The 26,458-nt window shown below is 41.0% G+C and overlaps 1 protein-coding gene across 1 annotated transcript in view; it reads right to left on the reverse strand.

The window, feature by feature from the left end:
- The window catches only part of COL6A5 (collagen type VI alpha 5 chain), a 159,361-nt gene extending 133,158 nt beyond the window's left edge, over nucleotides 1–26,203 (reverse strand). The window contains exon 1 of the mRNA XM_024997170.2: nucleotides 26,036–26,203. The gene's annotated coding sequence lies outside the window, so the exon portion shown is untranslated. The remainder of the gene's footprint in view (nucleotides 1–26,035) is intronic.
- Between the last annotated feature and the right edge of the window lie 255 nt (nucleotides 26,204–26,458).

Genomic DNA, 26,458 nt, shown 5'->3' on the forward strand with positions numbered 1-26,458 from the left:
CTTTATTTCCTTGCACTGCTTATTTAAGAAGGCCTTCTTATCTCTCCCTGCTGTTCGGGAACTCTGCATTCAGTTCGGGAAACCTTTCCCTTTCTCCCTTGCCTTTTACTTCTTTTCTTCCCTTAGCTATTTGTAAAGTCTCTTAGACAGCCACTTTGCCTGCTTGCATTTCTTTTTCTTTGGGATGGTTTTGGTCACTGTCTCCTGTATAATGTTATGAACCTCTGTCCATAGTTCTTCAGGCAATCTGTCTACCAGATCTAATCCCTTAAATCTATTCATAACCTCCACTGTGTAATCATAAGGGACTTGATTTAAGTCATACCTGAGTGGCCTAGTGGTTTTCCCTACTTTCTTCAATTTAAGCCAGAATTCTGCTCTAAGGAACTCAAGATCTGGATGTGAACATTAAAAAGGATATTAGATTTCATGACTGCAAGAACAATTATGAACAACTCTATGTTCACAAATTTATAACCTAGGTGAAGTGGACAAATTTTCTGAAAGACACAATCTGCCAAAACTCACACAAGAAGAAATAGACAATCAGAATAGGTCGCATCTATTAAATAAATTGAATCAACAATTAATGACCTTCCAAAATTGAATGCACCAGGCTCAGACAGGTTCACTGGTAATTCTACCAAACACTTACGCCAGTTCTTTACAATTTCTTCCAAGAGATAGAAGCAGAGAGAATACTGCCTAAATCATTCTATGAAGCCAGAATTACCCTTATACCAAAGCCAGATAAAACATTACAAAACAGAAAAACTACAGACCAGTATCATTTATGAATGTAGATGCCAAAATCCTCAAAAAATGTTAGCAAATCAAAGCGAACAGCGTATGAAAAGAATCGTACACCGTGGTGAAGTGGAATTTATCCCAGGAACGCAAACCTGGTTCAACATTCAAAAATCATGTATGTAATTCATCACATCAAATACATAAAGAAAAATACAAACTAGGAATAGAGGGAATTTTCTTAACATTTGCATACCAACTGGAAAGGAAGAAATATAACTGTCTTTATTTGCAGATGATATGGTTATCTATGTACAAAATCCCAAAGAATCCACAAAAAATTCCTGGAATTATGGTAGCAGGATAAAAAGTTAATATGCAAAAGTCCATTACATTCCCATATTCCAACAATGAACAATTGGAATTTTAAATTAAAAACACAATGCCATTGATGTTAGTATCTCCAAAACTTAAATACTTAGATATAAATTTTTAAAATATATATAAGATCTATATGAGGAAAACTATAACACTCTAAGGAATGAATTAAATAAATGGAGAGGTATTCCATGTTTATGGATAGGAAGACTTAGATTGTCAAGATATCAGTTATTCCCAACTTGATCTATAGATTCAATTCAACCCCAATCAAAATCCCAACAAGTTACTTTGTGGATATTGACAAACTGATTCTAAAATTGTATACAGAGAGGCAAAAGACTCAGAATGGCTTACAGAACATTGAAGAAGAACAAAATCAGAAGCCTGACACTGACTTCAAGATTTTTTTTATAAAGTTACAGTAAGCAAGACAGTGTGGTATTGGCAAAAGAATGGATCAAAATAGAGAGCCCAGAAGTAGACTCACACAAATATAGTCAATGATCTTTGACAAAGAAGCATGGACAATAAAATGGAGAAATCATCTAATTTTCAACAAACCATGTTGGAAAAACTGGACATTCACATGCCCCCCAAAAAGGTAATCTAGACCCAGACCTTATACCCTCCACTAAAATTAAGTCAGTGTGGACCATAAACCTCAAAGTAAAATGTAAAACTATCAAACTCCTAGAAGGTAGCATAGGAGAAAATCTGTTTGACCTCAGTTTGATAATGACATTTTAGATACCATATCAAAGGCATGATCCATGAAAGATATAATGCATAAGCTGGACTTCATTACAAAACTCTTGCTCTGCACAAGACATTGTCAAGAGAATGGGAAGACAAGTCACAGACTGAGTAAAAAAAAATATTTGCAAAACATGTATCTGACACAGGACTTCTATCCAGACTATACAAAGAACTCTTAGAATTCAACAATAAGTAAGAGAACAACACAATTAAAATGTGGGCAAAGATCTGAACAGACACCTCACCAAAGAAGATACACTAGATGGCAAATAAGCATATGAAAAGATAGTCCACACTGTATATTATTAAGAATTGCAAATTAAGACAATCAGGTAACATCACACATCTATTAGAATAGCAAGAATCCAAATTATTGACAACCAAAATGCTGGCATGGATATGAAGCAAAACAAACTTTCATTTATTGCTGATGGGACTGCAAAATAGTATAGCCCTTATGGAAGACACTTTGTTAGTTTCTTAAAAAACTAAACATTTTCTTACCATATGATCCAACAATCACACTCCTTAGTATTTAACCAAATGAGTTGAAAACTTATACTCACACAAAAATCTGCACATGGATAAATTTATGGTAGTTTTATTCATAATTTCCAAAGTTTGGAAGCAAGCAAGATATCTTTTAATAGGTGAATGGATAAATACATTTTGGTGCAATGGATAAATATATTTTGATACAACAGACCATGGAATATTAGTGGTAAAAAGAAATGAGCTAACAAGCTATGAAAAGATTTAGAGGGATCTAAAATGAATATTAATAAGTGAAAGAGCCAATTTGAAAGGCTACATTCTATATGATTCCAATTCTATAATATTATGGCAAAGGAAACTATGGAAATAGTGACAAGATGAGAGGTTGCCAGCATTTGTGGAGAGAGGGGAATGAAGCTATTCTCTATGATACTATAATGGTGGATATGTGACATTATACACATCCCCAAACCCATAGAATATGAAACACCAAGAGTAAACCCTAATGTAAATTATGGGCTTTGGTGATTGTGATGTGTTAATACAATTAATACAGTTAATACAATTAATTAATGTGTTCATCAATTATAACCAATGAATCAGTTTGATCGGGGCATGGGGGGGCGGCCGTGTGTGTTCATGTGTGGGGGCAGGGAGCATATGGGAACTCCCTGTACCTCCTGCTCAGTTTTGCTGTGAGCCTCATTTGGGCATTAGGAATCTACCAAGGATAATAAAAATGATCTCTGTATTGATTGTGGTCAGATGGAAGTATGCATTTGCCAAAACAATTTTAAAAATACACTTAAAATGGATGCATTATACTGTATATGAATTATACATCAATACAGTTCATGTTTGAGCATTCTTTGGCATTGCCTTTCTTTGGGATTGGAATGAAAACTGACTTTTTCCAGTCCTGTGGCCACTGCTGAGTTTTCCAAACTCACTGGCATATTGAGTGCAGCACTTTCACAGCATCATCTTTCAGGGTTTGAAATAGCTCAACTGGAATTCCATCACCTCCACTAGCTTTGTTCGTAGTGATGCTTTCTAAGGCCCACTTGACTTCACATTCCAGGATGTCTGGCTCTAGGTGAGTGATCACACCATCGTGATTATCTTGGTCATGAAGATATTTTTTGTACAGTTCTTCTGTGTATTCCTGCCACCTCTTCTTAATATCTTCTGCTTCTGTTAGGTCCATACCATTTTTGTCCTTTATCGAGCCTATCTTTGCATGAAATGCTCCCTTGGTATCTCTAATTTTCTTAAAGAGATCTCTAGTCTTTCCCATTCTGTTGTTTTCCTCTATTTCTTTGTATTGATCCCTGAGGAAGTCTTTCTTATCTCCTCTTGCTATTCTTTGGAACTCTGCATTCAGATGCTTATATTTTTCCTTTTCTCCTTTGCTTTTCGCTTCTCTTCTTTTCACAGCTATTTGTAAGGCCTCCTCAGACAGCCATTTTGCTTTTTTGCATTTCTTTTCCATGGGGATGGTCTTGATCCCTGTCTCCTGTACAATGTCACGAACCTCAGTCCATAGTTCCTCAGGCACTCTATCTATCAGATCTAGGCCCTTAAATCTACTTCTCACTTCCACTGTATAACCATAAGGGATTTGATTTAGGTCATACTGAATGGTCTAGTGCTTTTCCCTACTTTCTTCAATTTAAGTTTGAATTTGGTAATAAGGAGTTCATGTTCTGAGCCACAGTCAGCTCCTGGTCTTGTTTCTGTTGACTGTATAAAGCTTCTCCATCTTTTGCTGCAAAGAATATAATCAATCTGATTTCAGTGTTGACCATCTGGTGATGTCCATGTGTAGAGTCTTCTCTTGTGTTGTTGGAAGAGGGTGTTTGCTATGACCAGTGCATTTTCTTGGCAAAACTCTATTAGTCTTTGCCCTGCTTCATTCCGTATTCCAAGGGCAAATTTGCCTGTTACTCCAGGTGTTTCTTGACTTCCTACTTTTGCATTCCAGTCCCCTATAATGAAAAGGACATCTGTTTTGGGTGTTAGCTCTAAAAGGCCTTGTAGGTCTTCATAGAACCATTCAACTTCAGCTTCTTCAGCGTTACTGGTTGGGGCATAGACTGTGATATTGAATGGTTTGCCTTGGAAACGCACAGAGATCATTCTGTTGTTTTTGAGATTGCATCCAAGTACTGCATTCGGAGTCTTTTGTTGACCATGATGGCTACTCCATTTCTTCTAAGGGATTCCTGCCCACAGTAGTAGATATAATGGTCATCTGAGTTAAATTCACCCATTCCAGTCCATTTTAGTTTGCTGATTCCTAGAATGTCGACATTCACTCTTGCCATCTCCTGTTTGACCACTTCCAATTTGCCTTGACTCATGGACCTGACATTCCAGGTTCCTATGAAAATTGTGCTTTACAGCATCAGACCTTGCTTCTATCACCAGTCACATCCACAGCTGGGTATTGTTTTTGCTTTGGCTCCATCCCTTCATTCTTTCTGGAGTTATTTCTCCACTGATCTCCAGTAGCATATTGGGCACCTACTGACCTGGGAAGTTCCTCTTTCAGTATCCTATCATTTTGCCTTTTCATACTGTTCATGGGGATCTCAAGGCAAGAATACTGAAGTGGTTTGCCATTCCCTTCTCCAGTGGACCACATTCTGTCAGACCTCTCCACCATGACCCGCCCATCTTGGGTGGCCCCATGGGCATGGTTTCATTGCATTAGACAAGGCTGTGGTCCTTAGTGTGATTAGATTGACTAGCTTTCTGTGATTATGGTTTCAGTGTGTCTGCCCTCTGATGCCCTCGTGCAGGACCTACTGTCTTACCTGGGTTTCTCTTACCTTGGTTGTGGGGTATCTCTTCACGGCTGCTCCAGCAATTCCAATCCCAAAGAAAAACAATGCCAAAGAATGCTCAAACTACCGCACAATTGCACTCATCTCACACACTAGTAAAGTAATGCCCAAAATTCTCCAAGCCAGGCTTCAGCAATATGTGAACCATGAACTTCCAGATGTTCAAGCTGGTTCTAGAAAAGGCAGAGGAACCCGAGATCAAATTGCCAACATCCACTGGATCATGGAAAAAGCAAGTAAGTTCCAGAAAAACATCTATTTCTGCTTTATTGACTATGCCAAAGCCTTTGACTGTGTGGATCACAATAAACTGTGGAAAATTCTGAAGGAGATGGGAATACAAGACCCCCTGACCTGCCTCTTGAGAAACCTATATGCAGGTCAGGAAGCAACAGTTAGAACTGGACATGGAACAACAGACTGGTTCCAAATAGGAAAAGGAGTACATCAAGGCTGTATATTGTCACGCTGCTTATTTAACTTCTATGCAGAGTACATCATGAGAAATGCTGGTCTGGAAGAAGCACAAGCTGGAATCAAGATTGCTGGGAGAAATATCAATGACCTCAGATATGCAGATGACATCACCCTTATGGCAGAAAGTGAAGAGGAACTAAAAAGCCTCTTGATTAAGGTGAAAGAGGAGAGTGAAAAAGTTGGCTTAAAGCTCAACATTCAGAAAACAAAGACCATGGCATCTGGTCCCATCACTTAATGGGAAATAGATGGGGAAACAGTGGAAACAGTGTCAGACTTTATTTTTGGGGGCTCCAAAATCACTGAAGATGGTGACTACAGCCATGAAGTTAAGAGACACTTAGTCCTTGGAAGAAAAGTTATGACCAACCTAGATAGCATATTGAGAAGCAGAGACATTACTTTGCCAACAAAGGTTCGTCTAGTCAAGGCTATGGTTTTTCCAGTGGTCATGTATGGATGTGAGAGTTGGACTGTGAAGAAAGCTGAGCACCGAAGAATTGATGCTTTTGAACTGTGGTGTTGGAGAAGACACTTGAGAGTCCCTTGGACTGCAAGGAGATCCAACCTGTCCATTCTGAAGGAGATCAGCCCTGGGATTTCTTTGGAAGGACTGATGCTAAAGCTGAAACTCCAGTACTTTGGCCACCTCATGTGAAGAGTTGACTCATTGGAAAAGACTCTGATGGTGGGAGGGATTGGGGGCAAGAGGAGAAGGGGACGACAGAGGATGAGATGGCTGGATGGCATCACTGACTCGATGGACGTGAGTCTGAGTGACCTCCGGGAGTTGGTGATGGACAGGGAGGCCTGGCGTGCTGCGATTCATGGGGTCACAAAGAGTCGGACACGACTGAGTGACTGAACTGAACTGAACTGAACAGTTGATGTGCCCAGTTTGGATGATAGATTATGTGACCTTGAGCATGGCATACCAAGGGCAGGGAGGTAGGAGTGGTCTGATCTGGAATAGGCATAAAGGGGTGCACAGAGACTTTAAAAACATTACTAATCCCAGGTTGACCTGCTTCCTAGTATCCCAATGAGCTGGCCAGTCTAATTAGTGTTGGTAACAATCTGATCCTTCTTAGCCACATGGACCATTTCCACTGCCCTTCTATGTTGGTAAACCACAGGATACACATTCCCATCCCTAGAGACAAAACTCATATCAGTTTGGAAATAATCTTCCAGAAATCTTATGAATAAATGAATCATGACCTGTGACACCTGAATGCCAAGAGTCTGAATCTTAAAATTAAGATTTTTTAGTCTAAGCTAAAATAGACCTATCATAATACAAATTTGAGGAATCCAAAAATAAATCTAAAATTGTATGCCAATGCCTGTGAGCTATTATTGTTATCTTTAAACTCTAGTAGCAGAATTATAAACAATTGGCATTAGATCTCAGGAACAATACTCTTAATACTGTCAGCTGCTGAATTATTCATGAGGTCACTGTGCTATATCCATGCCACAGAAGGCAGATGTTTTTTGCCACTTATGTCTATTTGGAACAGCATACTATTTGGAGATTTTTTTTTTTCCCTTAAAATTTCCTTTTTGTCTTCATTCTCTTTATATTTTTTGTGAAGTCTGGCATGAAGATAATTTAATCTAAATATAGGTTATTTGGTCATTTTCCTTCTATTAAAAATTTTAACTGCCATAGTTGACATTTCTTCTTTAATACAAAGACTTTAAAAGATACAACTTTTTTCTTAAAAGTTCATGGTCAGGATAGTATTAAAAGTAAAATTCAGTTTATAAAGATGATTTTGTTTAACAACATGAGGTCAGTTCATTTCAGTTCAGTCGCTCAGTCATGTCTGATGCTTTGCAACCCCATGAATCGCAGCACGCCAGGCCTCCCTGTCCATCACCAACTCCCGGAGGTCACTCAGACTCACGTCCATTGAGTCAGTCATGCCATCCAGCCATCTCATCCTCTGTCGTCCCCTTCTCCTCCTGCCCCCAATCCCTCCCAGCACCAGAGTCTTTTCCAATGAGTCAACTCTTCACATGAGGTGGCCAAAGTACTGGAGTTTCAGCTTTAGCATCATTCCTTCCAAACAACACCCAGGACTGATCTCCTTTAGAATGGACTGGTTGGATCTCCTTGCCATCCAAGGGACTCTCAAGAGTCTTCTGCAACACCACACTTTAAAAGCATCAATTCTTCGGTGCTCAGCCTTCTTCACAGTCCAACTCTCACATCCATACATGACCACTGGAAAAACCATAGCCTTGACTAGACGGACCTTTGTTGGCAAAGGAATGTCTCTGCTTTTCAATATGCTATCTAGGTTGGTCATAACTTTTCTTCCAAGGAGTAAGCGTCTTTTAATTTCATGGCTGCAGTCACCATCTGCAGTGATTTTGGAGCCCCCAAAAATAAAGTCTGACACTGTTTCCACTGTTTCCCCATCTATTTCCCATTAAGTGATGGGACCAGACGCCATGGTCTTTGTTTTCTGAATGTTGAGCTTTAAGCCAACTTTTTCACTCTCCACTTTCACTGTCATCAAGAGGCTTTTTGAGTACATCATGAGTACTAATACACTAAGCCAAGGATCAGGAAATTTTTCCTGGAATTTGTATACAAATAACTACTCAATTCTGCACTTGCGAAATCAGCTGCAGACAATATGCAAACACACCAGCATGGTTGCAGAACTGCTTTAGGCCTTCTGTGGGGCCTAACAACTTCTGGTATGGGCTCCCTCCCAATACAGAAGTAAATTAAAAATTATATTTAAATAACTTTAGATACATGAATTATTTTTTTTGTTTGTTTTGGAAAAAATTAATAGACTCTTGTGGGCTCTAACATTGCATTGTTTTCCTGATGTGAGAAAAAAAATTAAATATTTTGACCCTAAAAATTTGATTTTTTTTCTATCTTTTAAAGAAATTAAGGCATTTCATTGACTTCTGTGGGCCCTGTTCTCTATGCCTTCTGTACTGAATGAATAAATTGGCCCTATAAAGCTGTGTTTCAGTAAAATTTTGTTTGGCAGCAGGCTGCCAGCTTTGCACTGAATAATTAGACAAGTTTAATATTATGTTTTAATCTCTATTATCCTGCTTGATATGAGTTTTTAAATTTTAAAACCAATTGTTGGCTTAATTATTCTTCCTAAATATATCTACCTCATTCATACTTTATTAATATTCACATTAGCTGTTCACCCACTTTCTTATTTGAAAGTCCATAACTGTCCCTGACCAGTATTGTCATACTAGTTGAAACCAACATTGTTTCTGATTAGTCAATGATTATTGTTAACTACTGTTAATTCTGCTCTTGTTCTTATTCTTCCTAACAGCTGTATAGTAAGTACTCTACTATACCAAGGTATCCGAACTCATTTAGCCAACTCTCTATAGATGAATACTTAGAATGTTTCCAATTTTTTCACAATCCTAAGCAATGTTGCAATAAACTTCACAGCACAAGGGAAAAGTACTTTTATAGGAAACTTACTAGGAGGGGAAACTCTGGGTCAAAGGGAATGTATATCTAAAATTATAATCAATATTAAGCAATTGCAACAAAAATGTGGTACTAAATTACATCTCCCTGGAACATATGGGAACTTATGTCTTCACATTCTCGTCACACACTGTTAAAGTTTTGGAATCCTGAATAAAGAGGGAAATTCATACTACCGCATGGCTCTCTGAATTCCTGTAATTACTAGTGAGCTTGCAAATTATATTTCTCCTATGAACTATATACCTAAGATTCTTAAGAGCCATTTCCCCTCATCAGTGTTTGTCTTGTCCTGCCCTGGATACCAGAGAAGGCAATGGCAAGTACTGTTGCCAGGCAGTACTCCAGTGCTCTTGCCTGGAAAATCCCATGGATGGAGGAGCCTGCTGGGCTGCAGTCCATGGGGTCGCTAAGAGTCGGACATGACTGAGCGACTTCACTTTCACTTTTCACTTTCATGCATTGGAGAAGGAAATGGCAACCCACTCCAGTGTTCTTGCCTGGAGAATCCCAGGGACAGGGGACCTTGGTGGGTTGCCGTCCATGGGGTCGCACAGAGTCGGACACGACTGAAGCGACAGCAGCAGCAGCAGCAGCAGCCCTGGATACACTCTTAACATTAATAAATATACACAGTCCTGGGTGTTTTATATTTTTTGTTGTTATTATAAATGGAATATTTTCTTCTACTCACTTTACTAAATGATTATTTATACTGGCCACTTTCCTAAACACTCTTGTTGAGTCATTTAGACTTTTCTAGTATATTCTGAGTTTAAATGGAAATAATGATTACTTTGTCTCCTCCTTCCTAAATGTCTATCTCTTATATTACTTTATCCTGTTATATTGACCAGAACTTTGAAAGTAATGTTAAATAATGATGTTGATAATGTTCCTAACTTAATGGTAAAATTTCAAATGCTTCACCATTAAAGTGTGATATGCTGGCAGTTGGTTTGTAACATATATTTCTAACCATGTGTATTGCTGATCCTTTTGTGACGCCAGTTGTCTTGCTTTTCACACTGTCCGCCTTGCTCGCTGAACCAGGGTGGGCAAGGCGCAAGATAAGGGGCTGGAAGAGAATGAGAGGAGCTGTAGGAACTGCAAATGCATTTATTCTCTCCCTGCCGGAATGGAAGCCGTTAACACAGCCTCTCTGCTGGCTGACGCAGCAGCCATAGCAGCAAACAGCACAACACAACACAACCGCACGCAGCCCTTCAGGGCTTTCCCAGGTGAGGCTTATGCGGGCGTACTGACACGGCAACCCCTGACCAAGCGAGCACCTCATGACGCGCATGTGCAGTGCTATGATGATCTCAGCTGTTGCATAGTCATTATCACAAAACGTGGGGCAAGAGAGCCTGAACACGCCAGCCTGGCTAATTTGCCCTCTCCCGGCACTCCACCCCTTCAGGGTCTCTCGCCTCACATTCTACGCCCGGTCCATCTGCGATTTTCCCCTTGGGGAGTAACACTGACCCTTAGATTCACTTCTTGCATCAGCTACAATAAGCAATTACATCCCCAACACGTAGCAAAACCCAACTCCAGGTGTCACCTGGAACGCATGTTGCAGTCCTCGTCTTCTATCCACAGGGATAGAAGAGCCACCCTCCACAGGTGGAGTGCCTTTATCTGCCATGGCCAAGTCAGGTCCACTGTCTGTCCTTGTGAGATTGCAGGAAGGCCTCCACAGAGGCAACCCCACCCCTCCGGGACTTTTAAGGACCCACAAAACACTCCACAGGTGCCGGTCCACCAAAGAGGGGGTTTTTGTGGCGTTCACGGCCCACCCGCATATTCCAAATGCTTTGGAATATGTTCTACTGTTCAGGGTGGAATGTGTTCACACTGTTCTAAGTGTGCAAGAGAGTCAGAGGTTATAAGCACGTCACACTTTACACGATACACTGTTCTAAACTTGCAGGAGAGGACACAGCCTTTACAGTACACCTCTGCACGAATCAGCCCACATTTGCATCCGCATGACCCGGACGGGGCCTTTCCCGGTTCAGCCCCGCTTCGGGATCTTCACACTCCTGACACTTTTTGCCTGCTGCCACCCCTCTATTTCTCCCAAGCGAGCCACCACTGAGGTCCCTTCACAGATGGGGCACCCCACATAGGGTGCAAGAAGAGCAGTCAGGGATCCAAAAGAAGTAGATGGGGCTTTGTTCAAAATGGTGTATTGAATGCCACCAGCAAAGTGCTCATCATCTGGGCCTCAGGTCGTTGGGTTAAATACCGACTGCTTCATGCCCAGTTCTCTCACCCCTTGGGTCAACTCAGCATGGGTATGCCATTTACTCATAGTATCCGGGAGCTTTCCCACATTGCACCAAACGGTGGGGCTGGCAGCGTGAATCCATTCCCGCCATCTCAAAAGGTTCATCGTCACCAACACTTACCACCTGGCTGTCAGAGATGCCGGCTTCTTCACGGTCACAGGGCTCTTGCTCTAACACCAATATACATTGCTCTAGCTCTTCCAAGCGTCCCTTCACAATGGTCATTGGCTTGGCATCACTGAGATTACTACCTTTGTTAGCCTTCAGGGCAATCAGGAAAATCCACCCCACAGTGCCAGCAGCAGTCTATGCCACCTTGTTCAGCAAAGGGGAACTCACCACCTTCGTAACACCTTCTCAATGCTCTCTGGTGAACCGTCCACCGCCTCCCAGTCTTCCACCAGAGCCGACGCCCGAGAGGACCACAGTCACACAGTACCACATACTATCTGGTGGCCATTGGCTTCCTCCACCCAGTGGAGCCTCAGGCTCCCCTACCCCCTGGGTATCCTGCCAACTACGCCAGTTGTATTGCTGACCCTGTTTCTGATGCCAGTTGTTTTGCTGTTCACACTGAACAGCCTGCACTGTCTGCTGAACCCAGGGTAGGCCAGGCACGAGCTAAGAGACTGGAGCGCTGTAGGAACTGCTGCTGCTGCTGCTAAGTCGCTTCAGTCGTGTCCGACTCTGTGCGACCCCATAGACGGCAGCCCAACAGGCTTCCCTGTCCCTGGGATTCTCCAGGCAAGAACACTGGAGTGGGTTGCCATTTCCTTCTCCAATGCATGCAAGTGAAAAGTGAAAGTGAAGTCACTCAGTCGCGTCCAACTCCAGCGACCCCATGAACTGCAGCCCACCAGGCTCCCCCGTCCATGGGATTCTCCAGGCAAAAGTACTGGAGTGGGGTGCCATTGCCTTCTCCGGTAGGAACTGCAGATGTGTTTATTCTCTCCTGGCTGACACAGCAGCCATAGCAGCAGACAGAGCATAACACAACATAACCTCACACAACCCTTCAGGGCTTTTCCAGGTGAAGGTTATTTAGGCATACTGCACACAGTTGCCCCGACCAAGTGAGTACCTCATGATGTGCGTGTGCGGTGCTATAAATGATCTCAGCTGTTCAGTTCAGTTCAGTTCAGTCACTCAGTCGTGTCCGACTCTTTGAGACCCCATGAACCGCAGTACACCAGGCCTCCCTGTCCATCATCAACTCCCAGAGTTTACCCAAACTCATGTCCATTGAGTCGGTGATGCCATCCAACGCTGTTACATAGTCATTAATTACAAAACAAAGGACGAGAGAGTCTGAACACACCATCTTGGCTAATCTTCTGACACCCCACACCATATTAAAAAAAAAATCCTCAGGGTACATGCCTAGGAGTGAGATTGCTGGGTCATATGGTGGTTTTATTCCTAGTTTTTTAAGGAATCACCATACCGTCTTCCACAGTGGCTGTATCAATTTACATCCCTACCAACAGTGCAAGAGTGTTCCCTTTTCTCCACATTCTTTTCAGCATTTATTGTTTGTAGATTTTTTGATGAGGAAACCAAAATTGAAAAAGACACATGTATCCCATTGTTCATTGCAGCACTGTTTACAATAGCTAGAACATGGAAGCAACCTAGATATCCATCGACAGGTGAATGGATAAAGAAGTTGTGGTACATATACACAATGGAATATTATTCAGCCATAAAAAGGAACACATTTGAGTCAGTTCTAATGAAGTGGATGAACCTAGAACCTATTACACAGAGTGAAGTGAGTTGGAAAGAGAAAGATAAGTACCATATTCTAATACACATATACAGAATCTAGAAAAATGGTACTAAAGAATTTATTTAGTACCAGGGCAACAGTGGAGAAACAGACATAGAGAATAGACTTACGGACATGGGGAGAGGGGAGGAGAGGGTGAGATGTATGGAAAGAGCAACATGGAAACTTACATTACCATATGTAAAACAGATAGCCAATGGGAATTTGCTGTATATCTCAGGAAATTCAAACAGGGGCTCTGTATCAACCTAGAGGGGTAGGATGGGGAGGGAGATGGGAGGGAGGTTCAAGAAGGAGGGGATATATGTATACCTATGGCTGATTCATGTTGAGGTTTGACAGAAAACAGCAAAATTCTGTAAAGCAATTATCCTTCAATAAAAAATAAAAATTTTTTTTAAATCCTATTTTATTTTAACCCAAAATTTAAGAGAATTGTGAATAGCTGTGAAATATTACTTTTTCAACATCTACTGTAATTACCAGGTATATTTTTCTTTTACAAACTAATAATATGCTTAGCTTTAACAAGATGTGTGTGTGTGTGTGTGTGTGTGTGTGCTGAGTCACTTCAGTCATGTCCAACTCTGCAACTCCATGGACTGTAGTCCACCAGGCTCCTCTCTCCATGGGGTTCTCCAGGCAAGAGTACTGGAGAGGGTTGCTGTGTCCTCCTCCAGGGGGTCTTCTTGACCCAGGGATCAAATCCATGTCTCTTTAACTCTATCTGCATTGGCAGGTGGGTCCTTTATCACTAGAGCTATCTGGGAAGCCCTCAACAAGACCTTAGTGGGTAACGTATTAGAGTTCTTAACATCGAACTACTATGGAACAAACCCCAGGTAGTCATCATGCATCCTCTTGTATGTACTGTCAGATTTTACTTGCTAGTATTTGATTCGGAAAGTTTGAACCATTGTTTGGAAGTGAGGAACACTGATGTCTTTTACTTTTTGTGACCTCTTTTTGGTTTTTGTATCAATTCTGCTGCATTTACAAGAATGATTAGGAAGCTTTTCTTCCTTTCTCTTTGTTTCTAAACATTTTAAATGTTAGAGGAGTCATCTGTCACTTCAAGTTTTGACGGGATTTACCCAGGGTCAAGGGTGCTAGCTTTCAGCTGTCTTAATTCCTTCCAGTGTTAGATGCCACATCAGCTTTCTACTGCTTCTTCAGGTGGATGTTGTAATTATCATTCTTGCTTTCTTTTTTCCATTGCATCTTGGTTTCAAATTGTTTATGATAAAATCAGGCACATTATCTTCTCTTTTTTTCTCTCCCCTCTAGGGTTATCTCTAACTTCTCTTTCCTAATATTATGTATTTGTTTTCTTTCTTTCTTTCTGGATTATGGCAATCAGTAGGTCATCCTTTTTACTGAGAAATTTTTCATCAAAGAACTTTTTTGCATGTATTAATGAATCCTATTATTTTTCTTTGCCTTAATTCTCAATTTTCTGTTTCTATCTTTACTTGGGTTCATTTTGTGTTTTCCTATAATTTCTTGAATTGAATGATTAAGCCATTATTTCTATTCTTTCTTTTTTTTCTTAGGAGTGAAAACTTTTTGAGCAATGCATTTTCCTGATTATAACTATATCTCTACAACACTGCCTTTGGTAAGCGAGCATTTTCATGATTGTTATAGGGCAGTTATTCTTCAATTATGGTTTTAAATTTTTAAATAGTTAGAGATTTTAATTTGGGGCTTTTTTATTGAAGCTGTTTTATTTTTCAGTGTGAGTGTAACTCCTACTTTTATTATTTACTTTTGGCTTCAATGCGTTGCATTCAGAGATTGTGATCTGTGCTATTTCTTTTTTTAATCCACTGAGGTTTCCCATGTGACCAACATAAGCTCACGTTTTAAAAAGGCTAATAGATGTTTGAACAAAAAATCATATTATTCCTGATAATAATAGAATTTATTATTAATCTATTAGATTATCCTTATTTATTTTTGCCTATATAATTTCTCAAGGACTAAAATAAAGGCAATGCATTTCCCCTACACTATATTTTCGTCAATTTTCTTTTATTTCCTACAGTTTAGCTTAATATATTTCTGTAACAGGCTAGTTATTTCCTAAGGTTTATGTTGTCCTCGTGGATTATACTCATTTGTAATCATTATTACGTGACCTTTGGACACAGCTTGTGCCACCACAAGGTCAGAAACTCCATCAGAGAAGGATATCTGATTTGGGTCACTGTTGTTACCCCAGACTTTACTGCTGTTTATCAATAGCACTCAAAAAATAACAGTTTTTTAAAAAGAAGGTTAAAACAAGGAGCAGATGGAGAAAGAGAAGAAAGTTAAAAAAAAAAAAAAAAAACATGAACGAGGCCTCACTGAGTATGCTCTCAACATTATTTGCTCTCAACATTATCTGATATAACATTATAATCCCTGTTTTCCCTTGAGTCAGTTCAGTTCAGTCACTCAGTCATGTCTGACTCTGCAATCCCATGGTCTGCAGCATGCCAGGCCTCCCTGTCCATCACCAACTCCCAGAGCTTGCTCAAATTCATGTCCATCAAGCTGGTGATGCCATCCAACCATCTCATCCTCTGCTGTCCCTTCTCCTTCTGCCTTCAATCTTTCCCAGCATCAGGGTCTTTTCCAATGCATCAGTTCTTCACATCAGGTGGCCAAAGTATTGGGGTTTCAGCTTCAGCATCAGTCCTTTCAATGAATATTTAGGATTGATTTCCTCTAGGATTGACTGGTTGGATCTCCTTGCTGTCCATGGGACTCTCAAGAATCTTCCCTAGCACCATAGTTCAAAAGCATTAATTCTTTGGCTATCAGCCTTTTTTATTGTCCAGCTCTCACATCTGTACATGACTACTAAAAAAACCCATAGCTTTGACTATACAGACCTTTGTAGGCAAAGTAATCTCTCTGCTTTTTAATACACTGTCGACGTCTGTCATTGCTTTTCTTCCAAATAAATAGGTGAAATGAATTAAATAATATGTTTCACTTAACCTGACATATCTAAATATCAATTTATTGTCAATATAAAGATTATTAATGAGACACTTCACATTATTTTTTCATACTAAGCCCTCAAAATCTGGTATATATTTTACTCCCACAGCACAAATCAACTCAGACACATTTCAAGTGCTTAGTAACCACCTATGTTGAGTGGCTACCTAACAGGACAGCACAATTATAGATCATGGAACACAGAGAAAAGGACAATGTGCTTTAGGTCCTCAGTCCAAGGCCTTCTACCTCACCTCCCGGGTGAAGGAGAGCAATAACTCAGCACATGCAGCGTCCTTATAGCACAAGCCCGTTAGGAAGTGCTGGGCCAAGTGACTTTTCAGAAGCGGTTAATTAGGACAGTGTTTCTGCAGCTTTAATATGCCCAAGAATTACCTGGGCATCATTTTTTAAATTTTGTTTTACTGAAGTAGATTTGATTTACAATGTTGTGTTAATTTCTGCTGTACAGCAAGGTCATTCAGTTAGCCATGAATATTCACTCTTTTTCATATTCTTTTCCATATGGTTTATCACAGGATATTGAATATAGTTCCCTGTGCTGTATAGTAGGTCCTTGTTGTTTATCTGTTCTATATAACAGTTTGCATCTGCTAATCCCAAACTATCTTTTTGCGTATTCACAAGAGAAGACTCTACACATGGACATCACCAGATGGTCAATACTGAAATCAGACTGATTATATTCTTTGCAGCCAAAGATGGAGAAGCTCTATAGAGTCGGCAAAAACAAGACTGGAAGCTGACTGTGGCTCAGATCATGAACTCCTTATTGCCAAATTCGGACTGAAATTGAAGAAAGTGGGGGAAACCACTAGACCATTCAGGTATGACCTAAATCAAATCCCTTATGATTATCCAGTGGAAGTGAGAAATAGATTCAGGGGATTAGATCTGATAGAGGGAGTGCCTGAAGAACTATGGACAGAGATTCATGATATCATACAGGAGACAGGGATCAAGACCATCCTCAAGAAAAAGAAATTCAAAAAAAGCAAAATGGCTGTCTGACGAGGCCTTACAAATAGCTGTGAAAAGAAGAGAAGTGAAAAGGAAAGATATACCCATTTGAATGCAGAGTCCCAAAGAATAGCAAGGAGAGATAAGAAAGCTTTCCTCAGTGATCAGTGCAAAGAAATAGAGGAAAACAACAGAATGGGAAAGACTAGAGATATCTTCAAGAAAATTAGAGATACCAAGGGAACATTTCATGCAAAGATGGGCTCGATAAAGGACAGAAATGTTATGAACCTAACAGAAGCAGAAGATATTAAGAAGAAGTGCCAAGAATACACAGAAGAACTGTACAGCAAAGATCTTCACGACCCAGATAATCACGATGGTGTGATCACTCACCTAGAGCCAGACACCTTGGAGTGAGAAGTCAAGTGGAAACATCACTATGGAAACTTAGGAAACATCACTTAGGAAACATCACTATGAACAAAGCTAGTGGAGGTGATGGAACACCAGTTGAGCTATTTCAAATCCTGAAAGATGAAAGTGCTGCACTCAATATGCCAGTAAATTTGGAAAACTCAGCAGTGGCCACAGGACTGGAAAAGGTCAGTTTTCATTCCAATCCCAAAAAAGGCAATGCCAAAGAATGCTCAAACTACCACACAATTGCACTCATCTCACACGCTAGTGAAGTGATGCTCAAAATTCTCTAAGCCAGGCTTCAACAGTACGTGAACCATGAACTTCCAGATGTTCAAGCTGAATTTAGAAAAGGCAGAGGAACCAGATATCAAATTGCCAACATCTGCTGGATCACCAAAAAAGCAAGAGAGTTCCAGAAAAACGTCTACTCCTGCTTTATTGACCATGCCAAAGCCTTTGACTCTGTGGATTACCAGAAAGTGTGGAAAACTTCACCTGACTTGCCTCTTGAGAAATCTGTATGCAGGTCAGGAAGCAGCAGTTAGAACTGGACATGGAACAACAGATATGTTCGAAATCAGGAGAGGAGTATGTCAAGGCTGTATATTGTCACTCTGCTTATTTAATTTATATGCAGAGTACATCATGAGAAACACTGGGCTGGATGAAGCACAGGATGGAATCAAGATTGCTGGGAGAAATATCAATAACCTCGGATATGCAGATGACACCATCCTTATGGCAGAAAGCGAAGAACTAAAGAGCCTCTTGATGAAAGTATAACAGGAGAGTGAAAAAGTTGGCTTAAAACTCAACATTCAGAAAACTAAGATCATGGCATCTGGTCCCATCACTTCATGGCAAATAGATGGGGAAACAGTGGAAGCAGTGACTGACTTTATCTTTTTAGACTCCAAAATCACTGCAGATGGTGACTGCAGCCATGAAATTAAAAGACACTTACTCCTTGGCAGAAAAGCTATGACCGAACTAGAAGGCATATTAAAAAGCAGCGACATTAGTTTGCCAACAAAAGTCCATCTAGTCAAAGCTATGGTTTTTCCAATAGTCATGTACGATATGAGAGTTGGACTATAAAGAAAGCTGAGCACTGAAGAATTGATGCTTTTGAAATGTGGTGTTGGAGAAGACTCTTGAGAATTCCTTGGACTGCAAGGAGATCCAACCAGTCCATCCTAAAGGAAATCAGTTCTGAATATTCATTGGAAGGACTGATGCTGAAGCTGAAGCTGAAGCTCCAATACTTTGGCCACCTGATGGGAAGAACTGACTTATTGTAAAACACCCTGATGCTGGGAAAGATTGAAGGCAGGAGGAGGAGGGGACATCAGAGAATGAGATGGTTGGATGGCATCACTGACTCAATGGACATGAGTTTGAGTAAACTCTGGGAGTTGGTGATGGACAGGGAGGCCTGGCGTGCTGCGGTCCATGGGGTCGCAGAGACATGACTGAGTGACTGAACTGAACTGAACTGAATCCCAAACCCCCACTCCATCCCTCCCCCTTTCAATCTCCCCTTGGCAACCACAAGAATGTTCTCTATGTCTGTGAGTCTGTTTGTTTCTTGCATAGGCTCATTTGTGTCATATTTTAGATTCCACGTATAAGGGATATCATGTGGTATTTGCCTTTCTTTTTCTGACTTACTTCAGTTAGTATGACACTTTCTAGGTCCGTTCATGTTGCTGCAAATGGCATTATTTCATTATCTTTTACGCCTGAAATGTACCACACTGTATATATGTACCACATCTTCATTAGCCAGTCATCCACCAATGGACATTTAGGTGCTCTTCATGTCTCACTGTGTGAATAGTGCTGTTATGAACATAGTCTTGCATGTATCTTTTTGATTTAAAGTTTTGTCCAGATATTGGGTGTCTTTTTAAAATGCAGGCTCTGATTCAATAGCTCTGGAGTGCATTCTTTATATTTAACAAGACCCTAAAGGAGGCTGGTCCTCTGAAAACACTGTGTAGCAAAGGATTAAGTCATATATTCTGAAGTCTGTCATAATTGTGACTGTCTTTCGGATACATTTTCAACTTGCCAACAGTCTAAATCAGTACTGTTTAACAGAAATAGAACACAACCCATATATAGAATGTGGCTATATATAGAATATATTCTTGGGTCTCATCCATTTCAGTTTTCCTTTCAGTTCTTTGTTACTGAGTCATCGCCTTCCAGAATCTGATGTTATTGAGATAATTCATTTGGTTAGCCTAATTTATTTTTAATTTTTCTGTCCACATAATGTATCTATTAATCTCAATAACACCATGCTAATCTTTGTTTTTGTTTTCCTGGAACATAATGAGACTGAGGATTTTGATCTGCCAATTTAGATGTTCTTTTACTTTAGCAAAGTTTTCATCTAATTCCATATTTCTTCAATTAAAAGATTTTTTTTCACATTTTGTGTTTCTCAAACTAAGAAATAACTTGTAAGTAACATGTCCATGCAGTAATTAATCATTTACTTTTATTCTCTTGAAAGCTATTTTTAAATCAATGGTGCATCTTGAAATTAACAATAGTTCGAGACCGAAGAAATGCAATATGTTTTATATTTATTTTCACTTCCCTTTGATCTTTCTCTCTTTTTTTTCCTGGAAAGTCACATGGTTTTGTGCTTTTTGTCTGTTATTTGTCCTCTATTACCATTACTCTCCTTAACCAGTTTTCTTCCTCTGTCCATATGCTCTGCAATCTGTGAAATTTTTCCCCAAAGTGCCATTTAAGTCAAAGCTCAATTTTCCACAAAGTTGACTTATATCTAATTGCTTCTAATATGGGTTTTGGTTTTGTAACAGTTTTATTTTCCTTTTGTGCTTTTCTTGGCTTTCCCTTTCATTATGTCTTACATTTTTTGACCACTTTTATTATAAACCTGTTTTCTCTAATGCCTTAGAGTTCAGAGTAATTTTCTTCTTTTTTTGGAATAATTTTTAATCTCTGTTTGGCATATACCAGATGCTTCATTCTTTATTGGAAGCATAATACCCACATTGGTGCTTTGGGTTTTTTTGTGCAGGTTTTAAATATGTTTTGGGGGTAAAGGGATGAGGGGCAAGGGGAGTAAAATTAGGATCCAACAGAAGTTGGTTGAACACATTTCACATTTATGGCTCTCAGCTATTTTGTAGTTTATTGATGTTGGGAACAGACATTTTCCTCTCATTATACTTTTAGCTGCTTGTTACTACTTTATACAGAATCTACAGATTTTTTTTTCTGGATTTATTTTGTCAGCAACCTCAATTAACTCAATCAATTTTTAATTGTTTCTCCTAGCCACGGCCTCTGTGGGTCACGACTACCACTTGCCCGTAGATAAAAGAAGACGGTGATGTTAACTACCTCCCCCAAGCACGCGCAGGCTCAGTCGTGTCCGACTCTGTGCGACCCCACGGACTGTAGCCCGCCAGGCTCCTCTGTCCATGGAATTTTCCAGGCACGAATACTGGGGTGGGTTGCCATTTCCTTCTCCAGGGGACCTTCCCAACCCAGGGATTGACCCTGCGTCTCCTGCACTGGCAGGGGGATTCCCACTCCACCACCTGGGAAGCTCCACCCAAGTTCACACAGCTATTAAATGATGACATTTTGATTTGCACCCAGGTAGTGAAACTTGCTCAGTTGTGTCTGATTCTTCGAGAGCCCATGGACTGTACAGTCCATGGAATTCTCTAGACCACAATACTGGAGTGGGTAGCCATTCCCTTCTCCAGGAGATCTTCCCAACCCAGGGATCCAACCTAGGTCTCCTGCATTGAAGGCAGATTCTTTACCAACTGAGCTATCAGGGAAGCCCTGATAGGTAGGGTAGACTCTCAAATCATTACACTCCCTCTTTCCTTTTTTTCTTACCTAATCACAGAGTCATCTTCATTCTCATTTCTTCTACAACCTGCTCCCTCTCTATTAAGGAGATGAACTGAATAAAGTAAAGCTAAGGTCCAGGGCAGGTCTCTACTAACTGGGCATGTGCTCTTGCCATCTTAAGCCTCAATTTCTTCATTAATGAAATAGTAATAAACACATCTACTTAAAAAAAACTTTCAGGATTACTGCAAGATTTAGATATAATCATTTAGTAAACTGCTTCAAGACCTAGATAGAGATATCATTATTATTACAATATCATGGCAACAGTGACAGATTTTATTTTCTTGGGCTCCAAAACCACTGTGGATGGTGACTGCTGCCATGAAATTAAAAGACATTCACTCTTTGGAAGAAAAAAGCTGTGGCAGACCTAGCCAGTGTATTAAAAAGCAGAGACATCACTTTACTGACAAAGGTCCATAGAGTCAAAGCTATGCTTTTTGCAGTATCATGTATGGATGTGAGAGTTGGACATAAAGAAGGCTGAGCATCAAAATATTGATGCTTTAGAACTGTGCTGTTGGAGAAGACTCTTGAGAGTCACTTGGACAGCAAGGAGATTAAACTAGTCAATCCTAAAGGCTATCAACCCTGAATATTCATTGGAAGGGCGGGGCTGATGCTGAAGCTGAAGCTCCAATACTTTGGCCACCTAATGATAAGAGCTGATTCACTGGAAAAGACCCTGATGCTGTGTAAGAGGAGAAGGGGGTGACAGAGGATGAGATGGTTGGATGGCATCACTGACTCAACGGACGTGAGTTTGAGCAAACTCAAGGAGATAGTTAAGGACAGGGAAGCCTGATATGCTGCAGTTCATGGGTCATGGAGAGTTGGACATGACTTGGTGACTGAACAACAGCAATCATGCCCAGAGTGTTTCTATTTCAGGGCCTGTCTGCTTGACTTGAACATCCTCAAGCCACCTAGTTGCCTAGAAATTTGTTATTACACTTTCTCTCTCACCTTCTATTCCCCAATGCACTCACATGTACCCAACACATCCACTGTCACTCGCTCTTCAAAGTACCATTCTTGTCCAGCATCTGCGCTACATAGATTTCTAGTTGCCTACCCATTGCCCATTACTACATTGTTATCAACAGAATCTCTGTATCAATGAATGGGGCAACATGCTCAGCTACAAAAACACATTTTCAAACATCCTTTGTCTCAAAGGTTGGCCGATGAAATACACACAGAAAGTGGATGACTCAGCAGAAGATAGGTCTTCGTGTCGTATAATTATGCCTGTACTACTGATAGAGAAATTAAGGTAGTACATCTTGCCCCAAAACTTGAGGTCTCTCTAAATGTAAAGATGATGCTCTTTCCACTGCCTTACACTGTCTTTATAAGGCTCTCCTGAGAAGGCAATGGCAGCCCACTCCAGTACTCTTGCCTGGAAAATCCCAGGGATGGGGGAGGCTGGTAGGCTGCAGTCTATGGGGTCGCTAACAGTCAGACACAACTGAGCAACTTCCCTTTCACTTTTCACTTTTCACTTTCATGCATTGGAGAAGGAAATGGCAACCCACTCCAGTGTTCTTGCCTGGAGAATCCCAGGGACGGGGGAGCCTGGTGGGCTGCCGTCTATGGGGTTGCACAGAGTCAGACACAACTGAAGCGACTTACCAGCAGCAGCAGCTCACTATTCAGGTCTCTTTATGTCCCTTATTGTCAAAGATAATAACATAATAATAATAACCATGCTAAGGGAGAAGACTCAAGGTATCTTCTGAGCCCTGCAAATAATGTGGAATTTCACAGTGGCTTTTCAGAGACCCAGTCTTGGATTACAGAATACCCCCCAAAGAATGGCTTGAAAAGTCAAAACTCAAACAACAGAAAAATCTAGGGCAGTACCATCAGGCACTGGGGATTGACAGGAGTAACAAAAATGCTGGCAACTGTCACAGGCACTACAAGCTAGCTATTCCTCCTGAGGGAGGTGGGCATGCATCTTGTTTGTATCCGAGGTCCCAGTTTTTCCCAGCTCTTACCTTTTCCTCCTTTGTACGTGGTTAGAGAGGACCTGAAGCTAGACCCTACAAGACTGACAGCAGTATCCTAAAAGTAAACCTCAGTGCCATGAAAAGTACACATTTCAAGTGAATTTCTGTTCTTCACTGCTAGAGCTAAAGGGTTCTAGGTAAATATTCCAAGATTCGAAAGTCCTCCCTTTTGGAAGGTGATTTGAACTTGAAGGCAGAAAATCACAACATAAAATTACATGCAAACAAGATATATGTCATAAATCTTATACTTTGTTACAGAAGGATGCTGATTATATGTTCTTTGAGTACTTACGAACAAGTATGTACAGGCATGATTCTGAGGAATACAGAAAAGTTTACAGGGACAAACTTTATTTTCAGACGCTCATGACTTTCCTAGCACTGGCTTAAAATTTTACCAACATTTCCAAAGTTGTTTTCGAAGAAAATTTAGTTAGCCTTTGACATCAGTGAGCAAGCCTTTCAGATGTTTTAAATTAAAACACGCATACATAATTAATTATGTGGCCACCGTATTCAGCATTTTCTCTGCTTTAACATATTAGTAGAGTCCAGGTTGTAACCATACAGCACGTAGGGAGCTCTGGGGTGATACTTTGAAATCATGCTGGCAAGTGCCACCTCAAGACCATACATCCTGCATCCAGAAAACTGAGAAATATATACAACATTTTTCCATAGTCTCAGAATAAGTCAGTAATGGATTTAGACATAATATTTAAATTAAGTCACCAAAGGAGAAGCAGAAAAACAAACAAACATAAATAAAAACCCCACAATTGAAAGCAAACCATTCACAGAACCTTCATCACTGAATATTTCATGAGTAAAGTTCTCAGCCTCATCTACAGAAATTGTTCAGAACCTTGGAGAATGAGGAACCACATGATTTGGATATACCTGGCATCCATAATTGTTTCCAAGGGACATCCCCATAGCAACTGATTCCTTTTCAGAGTTCCTAGGAGGTAGCTAGCTCTGGCATTGGGCTTTTCAGAAAAGGGGACAAATCTTCTCTCTCATTTTGATTTATAAGAAATTTCAGGATCCCTATTTATTCTACTTGTAAAATATATTACATAAACTAATACAAAGATCAAAAAATATGTCCTGCCAATGTGAATCTTTTTTTTCTTAAAAATTTTGTTCAGAACTCACTCACAAACTAAACACATCTCTTCCAAAATATCTATTCTGGCATTCTGAGTTAACAACAATAATAAAAAAATAACTTCAGAAGGAGCAATTAAATGCTAAAAACGAAAATAAAAATGAGATATGAAACACTACACCAAATTACAAAGATCCTGGTTAAAGGAAAAATATGCTAGCAGTTTGAAGATCTTAAGAGCCAGATAACTCCCTTCTTCATTTTGAAAGAAATTTAATTGGAACCTGACACACAGCAGAAACTCAGAGATGTTTGTTAAAGTGGTGAGTGCTGTTTCGAGGAAATTTCAGAGATGGTAGTTCACAGTTTGGTACAGAATAGCAATTTCTACCGGAGAAGGCAATGGCACTCCACTCCAGTACTCTTGCCTGGAAAATCCCATGGACGGAGGGAGGACCCTGGTGGGCCGCAGTCCATGGGGTCGCTAAGAGTCGGACTCGACTGAGCGACTTCACTTTCCCTTTTCACTTTTATGCATTGGAGAAGGAAATGGCAACCCACTCCAGCATTCTTGCCTGGAGAATCCCAGGGACGGGGGAGCCTGGTGGGCTGCCGTCTATGGGGTCGCACAGAGTCGGACACGACTGAAGCGACTTAGCAGCAGTAGCAGCAGCAATTTCTACAAACTATGAGTGTTTCAAAGTTCTTATGATGCAGTATCTGAATCTACCCCAGTAACTAACGCCTTACGGCTCACTGTGCACCCACTGCTCTTTATGTTAGGGGTTCTGCATGGGGTAAGGGGCCCAAGTGTTACACCCAAGTGACCTCTAAGTCAGTGGCTATCAAACTTCTCTGCAGGGTCAGAATCTTCAGGAGGACTTGTTAACACACATACTCCCCAGTCCCAGAGACTGAGGCTCAGCAGGTGTGGGGTGGGGCCCATGAATTTACATTTCTAACCAGGTGCCAGGGGATGCAGCTGCTACTTGTCTTTGGACACGTCGAATAGCACTGCTATTCGATCCTTTTCAATTCAGAGTCTAACCTTTCAGAACCTGGTCTCAGTTTGCAAAAGTCCTTAGAGTCTGGGATTTGACAGGATCCTACAGGGGCAAAAATTACCAGGATGCGGGAGTTGGTGATGGACAGGGAGGCTTGGCGTGCTGCGATTCATGGGGTTGCAAAGAGTCGGACACGACTGAGCGACTGAACTGAACTGAACTGAACTCATGTCTACCTACCTGCCCTCGGAGCCCTCCTCCGCCCATTTTATGCCCAAGCCCCTGTAACCGGCACTCACCGAGCTTTCCCAGGGCCCGGGGCCCCTCAGAACGGCGGGCAGGGCCCCTGCTTCCCAAGGGCGGCACTAGCGCCTGGGCGCGGGAACGGCGCGCGGTGGGGAAGTGCGGAGCTAGGTCCCCGCTCTACCGCGGGTGATACGGAGCGCCCCGCGCCCTGCTGGGCCCTTTAAAACGCGCGGACTGGTGAACTTGGCTGGGCTCGCCGGGTGTGGGGGTGGGGGGCCGGGAAGGGAGGGGTGGGTGTTGGGCTGGACTATTAATTCCTCGTGGGTTTCATGTGAGTGTCCAGAGACTCTCCAGCTGTTGGCTCTTTGCGCAGCTGCCAGCAGCTGTTTCGGAGGAAGCCGGGGGCTGTCAAAAAAAAAAAGAAAAAAACTTGAGAAAGCGGTTTCTCAGAAACCCAGGGCAACTTTTATCTGCTG

The sequence above is a fragment of the Bos taurus genome, chromosome 1, assembly GCF_002263795.3.
Source record: "Bos taurus isolate L1 Dominette 01449 registration number 42190680 breed Hereford chromosome 1, ARS-UCD2.0, whole genome shotgun sequence".
In the NCBI taxonomy this organism is placed as follows: Eukaryota; Metazoa; Chordata; class Mammalia; order Artiodactyla; family Bovidae; genus Bos; species Bos taurus.